This window comes from Hemicordylus capensis, chromosome 5 (assembly GCF_027244095.1).
Source record: "Hemicordylus capensis ecotype Gifberg chromosome 5, rHemCap1.1.pri, whole genome shotgun sequence".
Lineage (NCBI taxonomy): Eukaryota > Metazoa > Chordata > Lepidosauria > Squamata > Cordylidae > Hemicordylus > Hemicordylus capensis.
In genome coordinates this window covers 84,377,010-84,401,182 of record NC_069661.1, presented here as the reverse complement: position 1 = coordinate 84,401,182, position 24,173 = coordinate 84,377,010, and the positions used below count along the sequence as shown (strand labels likewise).

The window sequence follows — 24,173 nt, the reverse complement described above, 5'->3', positions numbered from 1 at the left end:
GCTGGATATCCTGCTGCTGCATTTTGGGGGCAATGACTTAGTCAGCCAGTCTGGATTCTCGCTGTCTCAGCAAACCATACAGGACCTGGAGGTGGTGCTGGCATGGTGCCTGGACATGGTTATACTCTGGTCTGATATCACAGAGCGCAGAGTATGGAGGGGGGCACACAAGCAGAACAAGATCGATAGGGCTAGATGGGGAGTTAACACGGAGATGGCACGCTTTCTGGCCACCAAGGGGGACGTTTGCATACCACATGATGACATACTCTTTTCGCAGCCTGCACTCTATAGGGGTGACGGGGTACACCTCTCACCTGAGGGGATGTGGCTACTCATTGATGACTGGAGGCTGGGATTGGCAGTGGTCCTGAAGGGCTTATGGGGTGTGGGGTGTTAAGCTAGGCTAACGCCCGCAGTGGCAGGTACAGTGCGGGTAAAAAACTGGGAAATAACTGGTGTAGCAACTTAGGTAAGCTTTTTGGCTTCAACTAGGAGGCACTGATCCCCTGAGGCTTGACAGATAGGGGATGCAGCTCAACTCCTACCCCGCTCTAGGCGGCTTCCTTCCATATGGCTGGACAGTGTTGGAGGGATAGCGCCGATAGTAGGGCCCTGACATTAGGTCGGCTGAGAAGGGCGTTCCCGCTTGTCAGCGGTCGAATTGCCTCGAGCCAAGGTGCCAGCGCCCTAGGCCTTAGGGTAAGGCGGCCACACGTGTGGCTCACCCGCGAGTGCCTGCACTGTGGGGGTGCAGCGCCAATCCCAGCTGTATGCCTTAAAAAGTCCACTGCAATTGGGTATGTTAATAAAGTGGCCAGTTTTACCAAAAGTAACTGCGTCCGTGTCTCCTTGGGTCTGGGTGCAAAACACTGTTATCATATGCATCAAAGGAGGACAAAGCTGTCATCCTGTTTTCCACAATTCAGCATCATATGGTGCCTTTGCCCAGCTCCATCTGATTTGTCAATTACGCCCTTACCTTGATCGGCAAGCATTAATGATAGTGACTCATGCCCTTGTTATCTCCCACCTAGATTATTGTAATGCCCTCTATCTAGGGTTACCTTTGAGGATGATCGGAAAGCTACAATGGGTCCAGAATGCAGACGCTCGTTTACCTATGGGTGCCAGAAAATATGACAGGGGAACACCTCTCCTGCAGTCATTGCACTGGTTGCCTATTCACTACCGAGTTCAATTTAAGGTCCTAGTTTTTACCTTCAAAGCCTTGCGGGGTTTGGCACCTGTTTACCTACAGACCCGCCTCTCCCATCCAGTTACATCCCGTCTGGTCAGATCTGGTCAGATGTCCCTTTTGTCAGCCCCCGATTTTCGAGAGGTTCAGGGAGCTTAGAACCCGTGAAAGGGCTTTCTCGGTTGCCACCCCACTTCTCTGGAATTCCCTTCCCCTGCAGATTCGTTTAGCTCCTTCTTTGTCAATTTTTAAATCTTTATTGAATACTTTTCTTTTTCGCCAGGCTTTTACCCTGTAGTTTATCTATCCACCCCCCCCCCGCTGTTAGTTACTTTAGTTTTATTTAGAATGTAATCTTAATGCTGTCATGTTTTGCATGTTTTTGTACACCACCCAGAGTCTTCGGAGTGGGCGGTATATCAAATGTTTCAAATAAATAAAATAAATAAATAACTATGGCACAAGCGGAGGGTAAGCAAATCAAATATGCTTCCTGCACTACAGTGATACTAAAAGTAGTGTGGCTAACCTGGGCCACGTAGTAAGGACACTGTAAGGGTATTCATGCGTGCAGCCTAACCCAGGCTAGGACAACCCAGCCAGGTTAGGCTGCACGTGTGAAGAGCCAGGAGAAAGCTCACTCCTGGTGCTGCCCACACACCAGCTTTAAAAAGGTGGTGTCAGGAACACTTTAAAGTTGTTTAAAAACACCCAGCTTAAAAACCTGGCATTTAGCAATCATCTGGGTGATCGCTGCTGGGTTAAATGGCTCCCCCTCCATCATTTCCGGCAGTGAGCTGGTGGGGAAGAGTGACCACGCTGAGCAAAGTAGCTGTTCTTACAAGAGCAGCCACTGTGCTCGTTCCCCAGGGCACCCTGGGATGTAGGATTGGAAAGTTCTCCCTCTCCCGGCATTTCCCTTCACCATGCCACTGCTTGTATGGGCGTATGGCAAAAGGAACAATGATGATGCTTGTCTGAAGGGAAAGGCAGATGAGCTCCTGCCTTTCCCCAGTCCTGGGGAGTGTGTAGTTGAGGTTGTGTGCACAACCTCATAGTTTCAAATGGAGAACCAGTTAATGGCTTTGTTCTGTATCATGGTGAATGATGGTGCCATTGTTTGAATTGGCTACAATCCAGATTGGAACCACCATGCTGCACAGCTGAGAAGGTGGGTTTCCCCCCCCCCCCAAGCACTCTGGAAGAACAGCTTATTATGCATGCATATACAGAATACTACTAAGTGTAAGAACATTGAATGCCCTGGACTCTGTTTTCCATTCCTGGGAGATTACATGCAATCAAGAACCAAATATTATTTCTTTCATCCTATAAATTCATCCAAACCCCAGTATTGTTTCACTAGGGTGTTTACACATTTGTAGCATTTTAATTGTTGATCTGTACACATAACTTTAACATGGTTTATTATAACATGATTGTTAAATTTAGAGATAGATTAATTCCAACCTATTGCCAGAAGAGACTATTGGATTTTAATCTGAGCCTGAAAAGAATTCAGCCTCCCTGCGATGTTCACCTCTTTTTATTTTTATTTTTTTGAGCTGGCCATTTCACACACCTAAAGTTTGTTTCTGGGCCTGTGCCCGATAAAGTTTGCCAGCATGTCTACTTATTTTTCTCTGAAGAAAGTATACTAACATAAGAATATCAAGCACTTAAAAATTAACCATAGATGCATGCAGTATCTAGTTTCTGGAAATACATTAATGAATTTTTGGTAGCTACCAAAACATCTCAGACACATCTTTGGCAATCAAAAATTGGGTAACAGGTCCAAAAAGGGAAAGACTAGCTAGCAATAATTTTCCTAAGGGCAGAGGAATGTGAGCCATACACTTCTATGTATTTATAAAAGGGGAAACAGTGTGGAAATAATTTGTGATTTTTTTAGTGCAAAAAGACTTAAAATCTTGATAATCAGTATCACTCCCCATTTTTATGAAGAAGAAATGGACTTTTCTGAATCAGTCCTGTTGCATAGCACTAGGAGCATATTAAGTGGTTTGTTTTCACTAGCCTTTTCTGTCATATCATTTAATGTGCCAGTGAATGACCTGTATTGATCAGAATCGAATGACACCAACTTGTACCTCCAGACCAGGGGTTCTTGTGGCTGTTGTGATCAGTAATAACGACCATGGCTCGGTCATTGGCATCCTGACTCCCAAATGTCTGGGAGTTGCTGATGCCACAAGCTACCTATACTAGCAATGGATGTTTGTGTCTATGTGTCACATCAGCACTGACAGTGGGCACTACAAAAAGAGCATCTTAATTTGGCAGTGGCTGACATGATGTGCAGTATTTCAGGATATGGAAGACATTGGCACCACTGGTGTTGAATACCAAGAAGCAGCGAGGCTGCTGAGAGAACCAGCTGTAGTGGATTTATTTCCAGTATTCTCGTGAATGAGAGAAATGGCTGTAATGCTCATATCACTACTGCCAATTTTCTCAGTAGTCTCTCTGCTTTTGGGTTTTCAGCAGTGGTCTTCGCCCATCATGTCAACCAATCTCATTATCATTATTTGAGCAAGTTGTTTTGTTTTTTGTTTTTTAATAGGATTTTCGGTTATTGATCTGTAAAGATCAACTCAACTAAGCTAAATTAAGATGCCTTACTTCTTTTTCTTTTGCTTAATTTATACTTCTATTTCTTTGAAGAACTTTGATTTCCTTTATATGTTAAGTCCAAAGAGAGAAGAAACATGGAATAGTGAAGGATGTCGACTACAAAGAGAATATTCAGGCCCCTTTTTCTGTTAATGTGTTTTTATAGATGTTTAATTGTTGCCTGTAAAATTAGTGTTAGTTAATGTTCAGTTCACAATTTATGGATAAGGACCTGCTAATCAATATAGTACAAAATATGTCTGATTGTGTTGCAGTTTTAAGCACATTTTAATTGATAACTACTTCATTAAGACAAAAGTAATACAGTCTTTCAAATGTAATAGATATGCATGATAGATCAAAGAGTTGTTCAGAAGTTAGACTTTTGTAGCAAAGTTCCAGTTATGTGGGTCAACTGAGTGTTAACATGTTCTCATGACTATAGAAAAGCAAATAGTGTAATAAAACATAGCTCATTGAATACTTAGGGCCTACAGATGAGTAGATAACCACATAGTTAGGAATGCCATATGGGACAAATTGATACATCAGTAATGCAATGCGTATATTAACACTTCAGTTAGCCAGTCATGGGATAGAGTGTTATCTGGTTAAGGAATGTAAAAGCTGGGGAATAGAAGAGTTCCATATGGGATAGTTTAATGAGCTGGTTTGTTTTCATCTAGGGATGTGCACGGAACTGGTTTGGCAAGTTCGGTTCAAATCCGGACCAGATTCAAACTGACCTGGCCTGGTATGGTTACAGATTCACTCCAGTTTGCCCTTCGAACCGGTTTGCAGGTTGGTTTGGGTATACTTGTAAAGTGGACATTCCCTTATCCTCCCAAAGACTGAAGGGTGTTGATGAGAGAAATGGGCCTCCGTCTCTTTAGTGGAGATTGTGGCATAGGCAGCTAGGTGGCAGCAGAGACATCAAAGGTGGAAGGAGTGGAGGTGCGGGCTCCTCCAAGCCCCTTGCTGGCCTCGCAAATGACAGTCCAGGCCAGTGGAGGTCCAAACCAGGCTGAAACAGAGGTCCCTTTCTCTTCCCCACAAGAGGCCTTTAAGGAGGATTATGGATGCCCCTTGTATAGGGGAATCCTCAATGATGGGGGCCGGTCCAGTTCGAACGCAAACTGGCTGAACTGGGCCGGTTTGAGTTGAAGTGTGGTTTGAATCAAGCCAGCTCACACAACCCTATTTTCAGCCTCAGTATAATCCCAATGAATGTGGCTTGCCTCTTTAATCAAGAAGAGCTCTATATCTTCGGATGCTCCTATATATGTGACCAGCAAATGTACTTGTTCATTAAATATATGTTTTGTTTTTAGTTCTGAAATTCTGACTATGATATAGTCCTTTCTGTTTCAGAACTGAACTTGCCAGATGGTTCTCCCATTGTGGTTTTCACGACTGACTTGGTGGATTATTTATTTTCACAGCATTAAATAAGAGCCCTCTTCAGACGTTACAGCATGAGCACTGGTCACGCTTACAGTGGGGGAAAGTGGGGAGGAAGTACCACCGCCCTGCTGTCACTCACCCCCTCCTGCTGTATCATCTGAAGAGGCTATTATTTAATGCTGTGAAAAGAAATAATCTGCCAAATGAGTCCCAAAACCATAATGAGGGAGAATCATCTAGCCAGTTCAGTTCTGATACAGCAAGAACTATAGTCATAGTCAGAATTTCAGAACTAACAACTTTTATCGATTGAGATTGCAACTCACGGAATCACTACTGGACATGCTTACGGTGCATCCCCTTCAGACAAACACACTGTAAGTGTGTTTGTCAAGTGTGAGGGGCTAAGTGACAGCAGGATGGTGAAACGTCTGCCCCACTGTAAGTATGAGCACTGTGCACGCTGGGCTGTCTGAAGAGGGCTAATGTACCTTCAAAAAGCAGTGCAGAAGTGTTTGGGACTGTAAAAAATATATCTGTACCCAATACTTCAGTGTAGCTTAAACGGTTTATGAACATCTTGGAAAACATAATATATAATTGTGTCTATGAATCATAGTGGTGGTGTCTATGAATCATAGCCCCCATCAACTCTAAAAGTTGGCGGCTAAAAAGAAATATAGTCTTCACACCTCTATGCTTTTGCCAACTTGGTTCTGGGTTTAAGCAGGCAAGAAATATACATACAATCATGGAAGTTCAATATAGGTGTTCTTATCACTTAGATTTATGTTATGTGTGATTTACAAAGAAAGCCAGGAACACCTACATTTGAGTGTTCAATCATAGCCTCAGATTCCCACCAACAGTCATCTATGGACATATGCTTACTTTTTTCTGGGTACTGCACCATGTAAATATATATTAAAATATCTTAACACCAAACATGTGTATATAAGAACTGAGATGGTTTCACGGAGTATGGGTTTCAGCAATCTTAGACCAGATTTTTGTCTCGATAGATATTTCAAATTTGTCAAATCTTTTGTTCTTCTGTGACAAGAAGACAAGACATATTATACAAGTGAAACATTTCAAACATTTTATTCACACACACACACACACACACACTCACTCTGTCCTGGGACTGGCAGACACAACGTCCTTGAAAACAGTTGTAATCAAATATTTAATCTCCATTCTTACAGAGAATTAATAATTTCATAGTCCACCAATTACCCTGACTACTGCATTAAACATTACTGAAATATATATATACAATTATCATTGTTTAACTAAAATGATCATAGTAGGACTTTCCTTACAAATAGACTATAAATAAGAGGAGACATATTTTCAAGTGAGCTTAAAGAAGTTATCTGGTAAAAGTAGAAATAACCCCAACTTGTATAAAAGTCACTTTATTCATAGGGGAATTTTACACACATGAAAAAGTATAATTAGAAAGTCAGGAACTACACCTCAATAAGCCTCATAATCAGCCATGGTACCTACTCTAACATGATAAAATAACACAATGTGGTGTACTAAAGAACATAATCTCAATGTCCACTTACAGCGTGTCAGAAATTCCATATTATCACACTTCATAATATTTTCTGTAGAAGTACCTGTTTCCTATTAACAGAGTATAAAGTGATTTGATACAGTCTGGTAACACTGTAGTAGCACAGTGTTTTTTTTGTTTTGTTTTTTAAAGAACTCCTGTGAACTGAATTTATGTTTTCCATTTCAGAATGAAAACTTTTGTATGAATTTCCCCCCGAAGAACAGGATCCAGAGGAATAGGCAGCAAAAAAGAGATCAAGCACGCACACACGCACGCATGCACACACACACACGGACACAAATCCAAAGTAAATGAAGAACTGATATCTTGCCAAAGACAAGTCATATAATCATCAACACTGGTGCTGATACTAAACTAAAGCTAGCAAGCTGTGGTCTAACAATCACATGAAGGATTCTTATTACACAAAGTCACTTTGGCTAATAGAGCTATGAACGTGCATCCAAATTTTACTATTCTGATAGTCGCACATTGGTAATTAGCCAAAGCAGAATTGAGCTGCATTAGCAGAGTAGTAGATTACATCATTTTCATTCAAAGAATAGAGAATTGCAAACAAGATAAAATAACAGCCCAATCTGCAGTCCAATTAAGTCAAAGTTCTTGGATTTAAGCCAGTTTAGTCCCATTGAAGTCATAAGACCAACAGTTCAATTCTAAATTCATTTAACTGCGAACAAATCTGTTGATTTTTTTTTTAAAAAAACTTGTTCTATATATACTTGGAAATAAGATGAAATATCCTGCTCATGACTTACTCTTGTTTGGTTTATTTTACTTCTGCTATTTAAACAAATGTTTGATGCAATAACCAAAAAAAGTAAAAATATCTGAAGCAAGATAAATTATATTCAAGGAAATTCATTTATAATTAAAGTACCAGTTACACTGGATTTCCATATTTCAGCTTTAATGGGCTGCTAATAGGGTACTGTATTATATTTCCCCAAATGTGTTTCACTTTCAAAATTAAGGCACTGCCAGGTATGCTGTGATGTAACAGCAATACATTCACATGCTGACTATTTCAAATTGTGTGATTTAAATGTGTGAACATATTGGTTTGCATACATGTGGCCTGTTGCACATCTTCAAGGGATTTGGACTTGCCGTTTCTGCAGCACTCACCAGCCCAGGCATGTTTTTAGAAATAGCAGGGAGGCTCTATGGATAGTGAGTGAGTGGTGTGTCAGAGTAGCTGGGGCCTACTCTCATAATTTCCAATGAGAGTAGGCTGCAGCTGTTCTGACACAGTACTTAGGATGCACAAATCCCTCCCCCCACCCTGCCACTGCTAGGAGTGCCCACGGGCTAGTAAGTGTTGTGGGAGCCCTCCTGGGTGTAAGGCTGGCTGTGTGGCATGTGCGCCTTTATTCAAAAATAACTACTGAGGAATCTGATCCTCCTGGAAAGGCATAAGTAATGATTAATGATATCAAATCATTCTCTCTTTTTAATTATATTTCATGAGTTAAACATAGAAATCTACTCTGCGTGTCTCATTGTGAGAGCCTGATTAAGGCAGGCCATTTCCATAAAGAATCAGGCTCCAGACATATTTTGATAAGGTACTCCAAAGTGATTGATTGAGCTGGAAAAAGGTTGTCCTGTGAAAATGACATAAATATTCAACCCTAGTAACACAGATAAGAATACATCCACTATGCTGTCTTGTTTCAACTGTGCCTTAAATGACATGTTGGCTTCACAATTTTAGGGTAATTTTATGTGGAGCTACTAAACTTTAAAGCAGGTCTCCTCAGTTTTTGCTCTCCTGCAGATGTTGGCCCACAACTTCTATAATCCATAGTATTGACCACTGTGACTGGGGATTATGGGAGTTGTAGTCTTTCAGGCTTTCAGCACTTCTCGCGGGCAGGTGCCTGGAAAACCAGCCCCACCCCTCCTGTCAGCCGCGCAGCTATGGAGTTGCCAGGCTACAGGGATGCCAAAATTACAGAGAGCTGCTCAGTTGACTGGGGAGCAACAGGCAGAGGTGTCTACAAGCACCCCAAGTGGAAGCACAAGCAGGGCACCCCATTCATGGTGCCGGGAGGGGGAAGCCCAAAGGCAGACCCAAGCAGGGCACTTGCAGCAGCCAAGCTATTCTTCACACAGAGAGGGTGGGGGAAGGGCCCCCCAGCTCTTCTACAGGAGAAGGGGATGTGTGCTCCCTAAGTCATACTCATGAGAAGAACAATCCAGGCAAGCAATCAGAATTCTCATGTGATACTTGTGTGGCCTCAATAAAGTGCATATGGTGCTCTGCCCTGCCTTTATAGACCAGTACTGCTCTTTCATGAGAGTGACAGGCCATGGTGGCGCACAAGTGGGATACTATGTCCCTGCGAGCCCTAGGGAAGGGAACCCCAGCAATACCTTTCCCAGTCTTGATGGATGGTGGACAGCAGGATCACAACCACGCACATGACAATCAGGTCACCCCACAGCACATATGCATGGGTTTCTCTGCCAATCACACTCAGGCAGATTGGCAGGGATCATTGGAAATGCCTGCTCCCCTTGCCTGGGGTGCCCCATGGAATGGCTGGAAGGTCCCGCTCCACAGCCCAGTGCCTGCACCGTCCATGCAAATAGTTTGTGTGGGGGGTGCTACTGGCGAGGTCTGAAAGGTAGATCCCCAAAGGGATTCCAGAGCAGCCAAGTTCGATTTTGCAACAAATCAGGGTGGGGAATAGGGGCCCAGCCTCTTCCCCTTTGGGCAAGACAGTCTTAAGTCAGCAGAGATCCTTTTTCAAGGAAACCTCCATCCAACCCACGGCTCTGTGGCCGGGCATGAGAGTGGCAGGCCATGGGGACACCCCTGAACAGCTCAGGAGAAGGACCATCAAAGTGGAGAGAAGTGAGCTGGCCTGACAAATCTGTCAAGATGCCAGACAGCAAAACATCCTCTTCTCCACCTAACACCTCCCTCATGAGAGCAGCAGGCCATGGGTGCTCTAAATAGGGCGAGGATGGGTTCTGGTTCACAGGAGCTGGGAGTGCTGTCTTGGAGAGCACATTCCTGGTCTTGGTGACAATAGGCAAGCTGCTGTGATTCCATGTCCCCTGCCTGCCTGCACGGCCATGTACACAGGTGTGTCCTTTCCAGCACTACAAAGTGGCAGTTTCACTCTCTAGCAGTGCCCGGAGAGCAGGTGTGCTCCCATCTCCCGTCCATCCCTGTGCCTGTGTATCTACATATGGCGGGTGGCAGGATGGTAAGCAGGAACCATGAATGGGTGGACAGGTGTGTGCCTGTGCTCCGCTCTCAAGCAGCACTGCGTATGCACCAGGACAAGCAGCCAGGGGCCTTCTAGATGTCCTCTTGGAGCTTCCAGGCACACATATAGGTGTGTGGAGCATGTGGAGCTTTGGGGAATACATTCTATTTTTTGACAAAGAAATGATGGGAAAGTGTGGGGGCTCATAGCTCCCCATAACTCATGGGCAAGGCCAAGTCTACTCAGAGACAGGCAAAGTATGATGATGAGTGTGGCATTGCCCACGTGGACTACACCTGCTCACGAGAGAGGCAGTCCATGGGTGTTTTAAGTTGAGCTGTGTTGGGATCCAGTGGGCAGGGGTGTCCTGGCAACTACTTTTCTGATCCCAGTAACAGCGGCTGTGGTACCAGGCCCCTGCCTGGCCATCCGCACCTGTACACAGGTGCTCCGCTGCCAGCAGTCCCTGCAGTCGACTTGGATGCCCCAGGCTCAAGGAAGCTGAGGAAAGTGCCCTCTCCCTAGAGACCAACCACTCATCTACATACACACAGACGCACTGGACCCGGGAACTTTGAAACTCTAGTGGATGTGCTGTCCCGTTGGACCTTCTCATGGACGTGCACGCGGCCAGGCTATTGATGGCAGGGCGTAGGGATGTCCTCCGGGTTGAGCACAATGCAGAGGAAAGATGAGGGGAGAGAGAAAAGCCCCCCCCCATTCTGTTTTTAAACAAGGGTAGTTGGGACCACTATCCCACTATTCCCCACTAGTGCAAGGCCCCTAGGATTCCCTGGTGGTTAAGTGGCTGGCTCAACTTGTGAGCTCACAGTCCGTGGGTGGGAATAGCACCTTAGCAGGCACAGACATATTCCCAATAGAGTGGACCTCTCATAACAGTGTTGTTCTTGTGACATCTTCCCTGGTCATGGTGGGTCAGACCCCCCAGAATCCTTTGCCCTGCTCCACCTGCATATCCTGTTATGGCAAATGTGGGTTCGCTCCTCCCACCCCCTAAAGAAAGCAGGATTCCATCCCGCACAGCCCCCGCTCCCAGGGATGGGAGTTTGAGTGGTGCTTTCAGAGTGCAGGGCCACTTGTGGGGGAGGCGGTGCCACGGCAGGCAGAAGCGGCGCTGGCATTGCAGGGCATTTAAAGGGCTTTTGCTGCACTTCCCTTGCAGAGGATGGGCTAGGCGCTCTGAATATGCTTGGCATGCCCTGCTGGAGATCATTTACATAAAGGTAAAGTGTGCCATCAAGTCAATTTCGACTCCTGGCGCCGCCAGAGCCCTGTGGTTTTCTTTGGTAGAATACGGGAGGGGTTTCCCATTGCCTCCTCCGGGGCAGTATGAGATGATGCCTTTCAGCAGCTTCCTATTTCACTGCTGTCTGATATAGTAGCAGCAGGGATGCGAACAGGTCCCGCTTGTTAGTCAAGCATTTCCCCGCTGTGCCACTTATGGTACATAAACTTTACATAGCTAATCATTTATTCTTGGTTTAAGCCTTGCTAATTTCATATACAAAAAAATAACTTTACTTCACTATTTGCATGATTATGAAGCTATTTTAATTACGGGAATTTGTGAATAGTACTATTTCACTCTTGCACAAATGTTCCTATTAAAATAAATGAGGCATTCTGTAGTTTTGCAACTATTTCATAACCACAGGTATGCATTCGTTTTTATGTTATTGTTATGTTACAAGTGTCAGAAACACTAGGATAACAATGGGATAACAATGGAGACATGCGCTAAATGACAATAAATAGCATAAAATATTATAACAATTCCCATTTTTAGTGCAACTAAGATAACATCTTGTGCTATTGCTTCTCCAGTGTTCATTGCTCTGGATGTCGGCTAATATTTCTAATAGCTCTTCTTATCTTCAAACTTAAAATCCCAACCTGCACACACATCAAGGAGGCTAATAATGTGGAGGTTTGAGCTTTTGGCTGTTTGGAAGAGTTTTTAGAACAACCAATATGTGCAAAAGATATAACCCACAGAGTCTGCATAGGTCAAGGACATTTAGCACAGCAGTAACTATGATGAGGAGTTGAAATCCATGGAAGTGTAAAAATGCACTTCCGTCTCATTGCCTTCAAAGGAATTTAAAAGCAACTAACTTTTATGGATCGTGGCCATAGTGTTTACATCAGCTAATTTAATGTAGACATCCCATTATTTCATGTAGACATTCCATTATCTTTTACTTAAATATTGTTATAATAACTTTAACACTGTTTTAAAATATTGTTTTTTTAAATTTAAATTGTAATGTTTTAACTTTTATGTTGTCATTTATTTTGTTTTAACTGATGTTTTAACTTTTTCTGTTGTTTGTTTTGCTTTGTTGTAAACAAAAGGCAGGGAGAGTCACTCTGGCTGGATGATCTAACTCCCAAATGGGGCTGTGCAGCCCCATTTGGGAGCTAAATCACACACCCTGCATCTGACAGACACTGGGTGGCATGTCTGGGGCATGAGGTGTGGCCCCTGAGGGGTGGAGGCCTGGGTTCTTTGAACCTGTCCACTCAATGGTGGATATGCCCCTGTCCGGATTATATTTCCCCCCAACAAAATAAATAGTAATGTTTTTTTCTTGACACATGTTTAAAACCATAAATTCAAACCATGTCAAATAATGGAGTTAATACCTCTAGCTTAGGGATAGGTAACCTTGGCTCTTCAGCGGTTGCTGAATGACAACTCCCATCATCCCCAGTCACAATTTATTTTGGCTGGGGATGGTGGGAGTTGTAGTTCAAAAGCAGATGGAGAGCCAAGGTTACCTACCCCTGCTCTAGCTGAGGGTATGTTCAAGAAATTTTTATATTTATTGACATTTAGCTTCTTTCCAACTTAGTGTAATGAGACAAATGACACCACTGCAATGTCATACTCATGAAATCATGTGGAATATTTTCACTGATATCAGAACTACTTGTCTATCATTATTCAGCGTGCAAAATTCATTCAAAAGATGCCTCATTGATCAAAATGGCACAGCAAAGTGGAACAGGTGAAATCAGTTATGACAGACACACTATCAAAGTAGATATTTTGAACTGCATTGCCATTTTAAAAATATTAATGTCAAAAATGAACAATATTTTTTCACATCATTTAGAAAGCATTAATGTTGGAAGTAGATAACATAACCATTATGTTGTAGAAACTTAACTCTGTATTTCATGGAATCAAAGAATTTACCACAAGCTTTCTCAATGCTTGATACATATTGAAATGTGGCTGTAAAGTTGCCAGTGGCTGAAAAAAAAATCAATTGCAGTAAAGCTGAATTTGTTTAAAGGAGACAAAGGCATTCCAAGCATCTTAAAATGACTGTTAGCAATGTATCCACTGAAGGTTATCTGTCAAATAATTATCAGAGAGCCATCTTAGGATTCTAGTTGTGTAGCTGTCAAAAATTGGTTTTTCAGCTAAAATTGTTAATCACATTTTTTGTACTGACACGAACATTGCCTGAATTAACCATTTATATCATATTGCACTTCTGCCAGTGAAACCACTGACAGAGAGGCCTGAAATGTGAAAAGAAGGGACCTTCGGAAACAAGAAGTAGTGGATAAATGGAGGTGAAGATAAGAGCCAAGTAGACATGGAGCTGTGCTCTATTCTCAGAAAGAAAGACAAGGCAACTGTGGGCCTAGAACAGGGTTGCTAGGTCTGAATTCTAGACTGACATGACTGCTGGACCTTTCAGAAATAGAAGGAGAATGCTGCCAGTTGTGACATCAACTGTTACTGAAGTATTGTGACATGCCTGGTAACTCTAAGGATGCAATGACAGCTAAACAGCAGTGTGCTGAATTTCAGATTTTAATATGAATTGCCAGCCAGTTCTTTGGCTCGAAGCTTCCTTTTTAAAATCTATATTTCAGTAACTCAGTGTCTAAGAACAAAATGATTCTTGCATTTTCAAATGGTGGGAAAACTTTTACCATCTTTTACGGTGAGATAATGGCTGTCATGAAGCATAGTCTGCTACCATTGTAATGGTCTGTCTTAGGCTACTGCAGACTTCAAAGCAAGCTCCAATGCAGTTCAGAAACAGCAGATGTGGAAGCAGTGTTTCTGCAGGTTTCCTGATTGCCATGAACGAAAATCTGCAGGGGGTAGTGGAAGGTGTGCGTGCAGGGATGGAGTGCCGGTACTTCTTGACTTCTTTGGCAGTTAGGGTGGGCATAGCCATGGGGGCTGTCATGGAGAGTGCCTGCACTTCTGAATTTGCAGCTACATCCCTGGAAACCCATGGAAACACTGCATCCAGAACCAATGCTTCTGAATAACATTGGAGCTTGCCTTAAAGTCTGCAACAGTATCAGGGCGGACTGTTACAACTGATGGTAGGCTGTGGATCATGTCAGCCAGTCTGCTTAGGCATTATTCCATTTATTTATTTATTTATCTGGATTCATCATAAATATATCTTGAAGGTTCAGTAGGTCACATTATCAGAGAAAAAAGAAATAACTCTTCATAAGATAAAATGCCAACATACCTAGCAGTTCCTACCTATCATACTGCTTTTCTTATGATCCTTCCATATTGTTAGACGGTGTGGCGATGGCAACTGGCTTAGATTTCTGCAAGGGTTTGGTAAATATAAATATAAAGTTATTCTGAATAACATAAGCAGGCAATATGCAAGCAGTGGATAAAATCTTGCCTATTGCATGAAACAATTTGCCCATGTTGTGAATGGACAGTGCTATCATATGTTTATGACAACTGAATGGAATCTCCAGAGTCTGTCTGCTACTGAATTACAGGTTTTTGGAGCCAGCAGTGGGGAAAGGCTATTGATGTTATGTCCTTCTTGTAAGCTTCCCAGGAGCATCTGGTTGACCACAGGATGCTGGATAAATGGACTTTTAGTCTGATCCAGCAGACCTATACACTTAAGTTCTTATGACCCCAGATAACTTATTCTCTTCATATCTTAATTCCAACTGTCAAAAGCCTGTATTAAGAAATTTTTGCATCACAGTGAGTTATATATGGTTAAGTCAAAATGTGGTGAATAATCAAGGAAAATCAATTCTAGCTCATTGGCAGCTGTCAGGAATATGTCAATACATTTGAACATATGAACCTGCCATATACTAAGACCATTGGGTCTATCTAGCAGAAAATACTGAACGAGATGGCACTGACAATAGCTTTCCAAGATTTCACAGAAGTCATTCCCAGCCCTATCTGACAAAGATAGATTTATTTATTTATTTATTGTTAATTTTTTATACCGCCTTCATTAAAACAATCGCAGTTCACACAAAAATTAAAAACAAAACTATAAAAATGACACAATTAAAATATTAATCTAAAATATAAAACAAATCTGACTAAAAAGATTTAAAATACAAGCAAAAGAACTGTACAAAATACAAAGAAGCAGCAGTAGAGACAATCATATAAAAGCCTGGGTGAAAAGCCAAGATTTAACATGCTTTCTAAAAACTGTGATGGAGACTGAGGAGCAAATAGCTACCAGGAGAGCATTCCACAATCTGGAGCAGCAACAGAGAAGGCCCTGTCCCACATGCACGACAGCCGAGTCTCCCTCATTGTTGGCACCCAGAGAAGAGCCCACTCAGATGACCTCGTCAAGTGGGCAGCAACCCTTGGGAGCAGGTGGTCCCTCAGGTATCCCGGGCCCAAACCGTTGAGGCTTTAAAGGCCAAAACCAGCACCTTGAATTGGACCCGGAAACAAATTGGTAGCCCGTGCAGCTCTTTCAAAATGGGTGTGATGTGATCCCAACAGGCAGCTCCAGATAAAATTCTAGCTGCCGCATTTTGCATTAGCTGCAGCTTCCGAATATTCTTCAAGGGCAGCCCCACCTAGAGCATCTTACAGTTATCCAGCCGTGACGTGACTAAGGCATGGGTAACTGTGGCCAGATCTGCCTTCTCGAGAAAGGGATGCAGGTGGCACACTAGCCGAAGCCATACAAAGGCACCCCTGGCCACCGCCTCCACCCGAACTTCCAAAAGCAGAGCTGGGTCCAGTATGGAAGCTGGGTCCAGAGCTGGGTCCAGAGCTGGGTCCCCAAGCTGCATACTTGCTCCTTCAAGAGCAGTGCAACCCCATCCAGAATTGGAAAAATCTCCTCACTGGCTGTCTTACTGACCAACATTACCTCCGTCTTGTCCAGAGATGCCAGGGACTGAACTTGGAACTTGGCATACACTGAGGCTGTTCTCATGTGTAGGCAAAACTGGGTTAAGGAAACTCAGCCTGGTTTTGCCTGCATGTGAGAACTGCCATGAGCTGCTTGGCTCCCGGAGGTGGAGCAGTGGCAAACCTGCCTCTGGAGCCCACCTAGAAAATGAGGTTAAGAGAGCAAGCACTTCTTTAGCACAATTTTTCTGCTTGTCTGCCAGCCCTGGCTGCTTGTAACCAGGGCTGAGTGATTGTGGGTGTCCCACTGGCATCGGGGAAATCTTCACAATGCACCACATACTTGCACGGTGCATTGTGGGAGTTTCAGATGTTGGGGTGATGCTTCCCAGCCCCTGACTCTCTGCGTGCTGGGAGCAGCCATAAGTTGTCTGGCAGGTGATCTGCCCACCCAGCAAAGACGGAGGGCTTGTCTGTGAGGAGGTAAGTGCTAGCAGCCTTCCTCCCTGCTCTCAGTCACTGTGTGACTGAGCTATGGCTCCATTCCTATTTCCATGCCATTTGCACTCTATATGATGACACAATTGTCAGCTGATCTTTAACATCATAATAAGATATAGGAAAAAAGACAGTCCCTTAGGTATACAGAGCTATTCTTATATTTTATACAGATATTAGTAATATGTTTATATGTTTTTTGTCCTACAGTATATTTTTGCTCTATTAGCTTCTATTACTACCTTATTGTGAAAGGGTGTAAACTCCACTACACTGAATTAATTAATTCCATCATGTTTAGAGGTGCTTGTACTGAAATGTATATTCTTAAATGTCACTAGAACAGTCTGTTTGGGGGCTACAAAGAGTAGGGGTGTGAAAACCGGTTCAACATCGGGCCAGCTTGATGTCAAACCAGATGACCTGATGGAGTTTGGTCCAATTTTGAGCAGAACTGAGCACAGTTTGGCTGGAACAGGCTTGGAGCATCAAGGGAAATCCGGTAAGGACTCCCCTTTACCAGTAAAGGAGGAGTCCAGGAGGCTTAAATAAAAAGAGTTGGGGTGGGAGGAAAGTAAAAATTTACCTCAAATTTGCCGCCACCACTGGTGGTAGCAGTGGCTGTTGTGGCAGTTGCAGGGGTGGTCGGGGTGACGGTAGGGGCTCTTCCTTCCCTTGCTGGAATAGGCAAGCCCACCCCAACCAGCTTCTATAACCGCTGCAGCCGTTACAGGCAAATTTGAGGTAAAATTTCATATTCCTCCTACTCCAACTCTTTTTATTTAAACCCCCTGGCCCCACTGGCCCTGTACTGGTGGTAAAGGGGAATCCTTTCCAGATTCCCTTTACCAGTACAGCTTCAAACCCACCCAAACCTGGCTCAAGCTGAACTGGGTTTTCCGGTTTTGTGCACATCCCTAATGAACAGCACCCCACTATGTGATTTGGAACTGAAGGCTTGCAGTCTCCATCTTGGCTATGAGCTCACGGGACAGTGAACTCTGCACATCCCATATTTGGCAATACTCTCAAGTTGGTCAATTAACACAAGCAAACATGGCACAACTATTACCCAAGGTCAGCATAACTAGTGACTGCAAGGTATAAACCTATGGCTCCTCTCTACTCAGAGAAGGAAGCTGGCTGAGCAGATGTGAGTTAAGGAGACACACTATTTCTCAAGGGAATGGCAAAACTCCCCTTTTGGCATAAAGGATTAGTTGCACTAATCATCTCCACAGGAACTCAGATAAGGCTGAGCACTCCACCCCACTATCACTGCACTAATGGCCTGACAGGGACCAGAGGAACAGTTGGTATCAAAAGAATTATTTCCCCACCTCGAAGGTCTTCCTGGTGTGCCAGATAAGCTTTGAGCTTGCACATTTACTCTAGCCCATACAGTTCGTTAAAACTATTTCATTTTATTGTTCATCAATATCACACCTAGTGATCCAATCAAGCAATATGAATTATTTTGTCAACCACGGATGTCAGCCCCAACCGGAAGGAGGTGTGACCTGTGCCTGGACTGAAGGCATGATTTTGTCTGTTTCAAGCCCAAATGCCAACAAATGCTGTGCTTTGGCTTTAGCTGTACCATCAGTTAAAGCTTGTGCTCCTGGTTGAAGGACAGGAAACAGAGGGAAGAAATGGAGAATTTTCACAATGGAGGGAAGTAAGAAATGGGGTCCCCCAGGGATCTGTTCTGGGATTGGTGCTTTTAATTTATTCATAAATGATCTAGAAGTTGGAGTAAGCAGTGAGGTGACCAGATTTGCAGATGATACCAAACTCTTTCAGGTAGTGAAATCCAAAATGAGATTGTGAGGATCTCCAAAAGGATCTCTCCAAACTGGGTGAGTGGGCAACAAAATGACAAATGTGGTACAATGTCGGCAAGTGTAAAGTGATGCACATTGGGACGAAACCCCCCAACTTCAAGTATACGCTGATGGGATCTGAGCTGTTGGTAACTGACCAGGAGAGGGATCTTGGGGTTGTGGTGGACAGCTCATTGAAAGTGTTGACTCAATATTTTTCAGCTGTGATAAAGGCCAGTTCCATGCTAGGGATCATTAGGAAGGGGGTCTATAAAAGTCTATAAAATCATGCATGGTGTGGAGAAAGTGGATAGAGAGAAATTCTTCTCCCTCTCACATAACACTAGAACCAGGGGTCATCCCATGAAATTGACTGCCAGGAAATTTAGGACCAACAAACGGAAGTACTTTTTCACACAATGCATAATCAACTTGTGGAATTCTCTGCCACAAGATGTGATGACAGCCAACAACCTGGATGGCTTTAAGAGGGGTTTGAAAAATTTCATGGAGAAGAGGTCTATCAACGGCTACAAGTAGGAGGGCTATAGGCCACCTCCAGCCTCAAAGGCAGGATGCCTCTGAGTACCAGTTGCAGGGGAGTAACAGCAGGAGAGAGGGCATGCCTTCAGCTCCTGCCTGTATGTTTCCAGCAGCATTTGGTGGGCCACTGTGTGAAACAGGATGCTGGAGTAGATGGGCCTTGGGCCTGATCCAGCAGGGCTGTTCTTATGTTCTCCAGCCTTGATTCCAGCTCAGATCCCAGCCTCCAGTTTGGACCTGTCCGCAGACCTGAACTGCCTTGTCCCTGTGAGAGGATCCACCAGCACACACTACCCTACAAGTATGACAGACACACCACTGGATATTGGATTAGATATTATTAATTGCCTCTCTTCCTAAATCTCCTCACCCCCTTTTCTTTTCTCTTTAAGTCTGAAGCTGCTCTTAAGGCCATTTCTCTAGCCAGCCCTGAGCGGATTCGGTAATAATCTGAACCTTGAGCTAAAATGCCTCTTCATGAAATTCCAAATTAGCACTATTAGTTAATATTTTATTGGGTCCTTGCCTGCTTAATTTTTCTCTTCCTGCACTTAAATAATTCCCTAAATAAATATGATTGTACCATATCTATTTTCTCTCTCATCATTTCTAGACCAAAACTTACAGAAATTTATTCTGTAACAGGCTGTTCACAATAGTCTTGCTAATTCCCCACACAAGCCCCAAAGTAATCTTGGGGCATTCCGCCAGTGCCCCAGAACAGTTCTGTTAACATAAATGACCTGAACATATTTCCCAAAATGCTAATCCAAATAGAATGCTATCTCTTCTGAATATTACAGAAGATAAGGGGGCAAGATACTGATTGATCCATAAGGTAGCTCATGCCTATGGAAAATGGCTTCTATCAAAATACATTTTATAGCAATAGAGACATGAATTCATCTAGATATTGCTGAATCTTAATCTGTTTAGGAACATCCTGAATTTTTGACTTTTTGACTTAGTATGTTGGTGATCTAGATGTGGTGTGTACATTTATTCTGTACACAAAATAACGGACACTAGGCTTTAGTGTGTACAAATCTTGTGTACAGAATGCTTTGAAAATAGATGAGTGATACATACTGCAGATCCGTTGTTAATGGTTTGAAAGAGTGCAAACCTGATTTAGAATGAAAATAGCATATGCTTAAAATTTTGATTAACATTTCCACATTTGAGGAAGAAGGATGAACTGCAATTTAAAATGATCAAAGTGCCTATAATTATTTATTGATGACAAGGCATTAACTGAGATCAGTAAATTATCTCTTAAAAGATAAGCAAAAGCTGTAGCAGAAGAACAAATAATTCTATGGCTGATCCATATGCTGAAGTTCATGGACAATTAAAAAAAATGTTAAGCACCACTCCGCTGAATTAAATTCAAAGGACCTCAAAGATCCCAAGGTGAATAGATACAGAGCTGTCCATTTACAATCCATTCACTGCTTATTGATTCTCTGCATTTTCAAATGTGATACAAATAGCTTTCCAGGGTACATGTGGGAGGTTACTGGTGCAAATGTGAACAGAATCAAATGTATATGTTATGTTACAGAGTTTCAAAATATAAACTACGGCTATAATGGGATTCAATTACTTAGGCTTTCTATTTTAAAAAAATATTATTTATTTTAAAATTATCCTACTTACTAACAATAATAATCATAAACTATGAGGCTGTTCTCACATGCACCCTAACCCAGGCTAGGGGAGTCAGTAGTGCAGATCATCTTGGGAGCACATTCTCACTCCTAGCAACATTTGAGCAATCGTCTTGGGTGGGGGGAAGGTGAGTTGGATCAGCCTTCCCTCCTGCTCACCTGCCCCCCCTTTGCCAAGTCATGTGAATGGCCCCTATATCTAATATAAGATACCATGGTTTAAAATGTCTAAATCATATCCTATAATTAACTTATACAAAGACAGTTTAAAGATATACATAGAGGTCCACAACATCAAGCTTAAGCAAGAATTATCCTTGAAAATTTTAAAACATTATTATTCATTGGCATTTGGAAAGAAAATACATGATCATATTGTATACTATGTAGAGAAGGAATTTACAGTTGGTGCATTGACTGGTTCATCATTTAAAGTGCTTTACCAATGACTAAGGATCTGTAGTGCTCCAGTGTTCTAAGTAATTTGGATTGCTTGAGGGCATGAGCTCATAGTGTGGTTCCATTCATGAACAGCAGATGATGTATGACAAAGCTTCTCTGCTTGTAAGATGAAGTTAGTGCTGAAGAGCTGTACTACACCAGAGGCAATTTCAATAAAAATTTTCATCTAGGTAACAGATTGTAGACATTGATTAGAAATAAATTGTGACTGATGATCAGTCGATGACGATTTCCATAATCATCATGCCGTCAGTAATTTTTCAGAGTAATGATATTTGTGTCCCTGATGTAACATTTATTGTGTACTGAGCAGTTGAGGCACATGCTGAGATTTCAAAAAATTCTTATTAAGAATCAACTTTTCTTTTATATGTCTAACAGTGATCTGTGGGATGACTAAAACGAGTAAAACATTTTAGAGATCTAGTTAGGACTGTAATAAAATATGTTTGAAAAACCTCCTGTAGGGACAGACGTGCTGTACCTTTTTGAGATTATTCAACATAGTTCAGTAAAAGAATTTAGAAAGAAATATTACAACATGCTGGACAACAAACCTTTACAACAGTGTTCTCTTAGCCCTCTAAGTTCTTGTACATAGCAAGACCTGTACATTGGACAACATGAACTAGTTAAGTTACTTCAGGCAAGGAAGCCTATTGTAGGTTTTGCAAGCTTCTGAATGATCAGAAGGTCTTGCTCTCAATACTATACTGGAGTACCTCTGCTTCCAGAGTTACATGACTTATGTGGAAAATATTTTAGGGTTGCAGTTCAATTGCTATTTATGCCAGGCTCTACTCCCTAAAGTATTTCTGCATCACAAAACCTATTTATTTTGGCCACCTGCTTTTAAGGGTTTATAGTGAGAAAAAATCTGAAAACTGACATTAAACAGTGATACAAATCAGACAAATAGATAAAAACGCAACAAGTACTAACAGCTTTCTCCTTCCTTGTGTACAGGCATAGTCTTAGAAACCACTGCGGTAGGAACATAGGAAGCTGCCTTATACTGAGTCAAACCATTGGTCCAGCTAGCCCAGTATTGTCTACACAGACTGGCAGCAGCTTCTCCAAAGTTGCAGGCAGGAGTCTCTCTCGGCCCTATCTTGGAGATGCCAGGGAGGGTACTTGGAACCTTCTGCATACAAGCATGTAAAAACTCTTTCCAGAGCGGCCGCATCCCCTAAGGGAAATATCTTGCAGCACTCACATACAGTCTCTCATTCAAATGCAGGGCAGACCCTGCTTAGACTAGGGCAGACCCTTCTTAGCAAATGGGACAATTCATCCTGGTCTTGTGGTAGAGAGGTCATAACTGTGGGGAGCCACTGAGAACATCTCTCAGTGTATCCTCCTTGCTTCCAAGGCTTGTTCATCAATGGTAAATTTGACAGCACTTTTAAAAATGGATAACAGGGATTATGAACCAGCTATTTCAATGTGACTTATGCCTCATTAGAGGTTTAGCTATATGACAACAAACACACAGCTTTTCTGCTTGCCAATGAAAACAGTTACATTGCATAATAGTTCCGACATTCAGCCTGAATGCGTGTGGGGGCAACAGGACCATGCCACCTGTGCTTCCATGCCGACACATGTGTTCAGTGCTTGCCTTTGCAGACAAGCACTGAACACAGAGAGATTGTGAGCACAGCTAAGGCACGGGAGGAATGACTAGCCAGAGTGCCCTTAGCTCTCCTCTCCATGCATTCAGACTCAAAGCACTGGACTAACACAGTGATGCCAAGCTTGCACATGTGTAGTGGGACTTATTTATTTATTGTTCCATTTTCTATACTGCTTTTCATTAAAATAATCCCAAAGAAGTTTACAATATATTTAAAACAATGCACATTTAAAATACAAATTAAAAGTACACATATTAAACATAAAAATATGTCTATTTAAAAGTTAAAAAACCTAAACAAAACCTTGTAACCTTAAAAAAGGGCAAATCCCCTTCCAAATCCTCCTTCTCACTTTCCAGGTACCATGTGTGCTCTCCTGGAGCTGGTATGGCTGCTGCTTGCTATATTAGGCAAGCAGCATCGGTCCCTGTCCTTCCTTCCAACTCCCAGCGCTGGGATCAGCAAATATAGATAAATGCATGCTGCCTGCTTAATACAGCAAACAATGGCCATGCAAGTCCCATGAGAGCATTCACAGCACCCAGAAGGTAAGGAAGAAGCTGGGCAGTGTCAGCAACCGGCTCTTACAGCCCCATCTCTGAGCCCAGTACTGGCAACGTCCATCATCTCCCTTAACTTCTGGATGGCCTGCACACTGACAGCACAGCTGCTGTTTGCTATATTAAACAGACAGTGTGCATTTATCCAGATTCACTGGCCCCTGCCTCACCTTCCTAGCACACCTTCCTAGCACTGGCCCCTGCCTCACCTTCCTAGCACTGGCAGCACTGGCAACAGCCGTTGAACTGCTGCCAGTGCTGGATGGGAGAAGCAGGAGCTGATGAATCTGGAAGATGCACACTGCCTGCCTAATTCAACAAGCAGCTACCATCTCAGCATTCAGAAAGAAAGTGTGCAGTGCCTGGAACGTAAGGGGGAAAGATAGCATCAGCACCAGGCTCAGAGGTAGGGAGTTGGTGCCAGCGAGGGCAAGGCTAGGGCCAAGGGGGCAGGCTGGCTTTGACAGCTGGTAAAGGACAACTGAAGAAAAGCTATTGGAATTAAGAACTGCCATGGTTTGGCTCTAAGTACTTCATGTGTTGGCATCAGACAATTGGTAAAGACTTGGCTGTCCTCCAACTGTTGGTTCATGAGTACATGCTCAGGAGTTGCGCATGGGCAGAGCTATAATTGGGCGGTCATGTTTCCACCACCCAGGAGGCTGCCTGGTGGTGGAGGAAGCAGTTGTGGCAGGGCTGCCATGCCAATGATAAGGGTGTGTGGGTGGGTTGTATGCTATCTGGTATTCTTTTATGTTTTGTGATTTTA

At 43.0% G+C, this 24,173-nt stretch overlaps 1 protein-coding gene across 23 annotated transcripts in view; it reads right to left on the bottom strand.

The window, feature by feature from the left end:
- The window catches only part of TENM3 (teneurin transmembrane protein 3), a 2,371,016-nt gene that overhangs the window by 925,809 nt on the left and 1,421,034 nt on the right, over positions 1-24,173 (bottom strand). The window contains exon 13 of one of the 23 annotated variants that reach the window (XM_053252608.1): positions 14,590-14,674. The exons of the other annotated variants lie outside the window; for them this stretch is intronic. The gene's annotated coding sequence lies outside the window, so the exon portion shown is untranslated. The remainder of the gene's footprint in view (positions 1-14,589; positions 14,675-24,173) is intronic. 23 annotated transcript variants of the gene reach the window in all.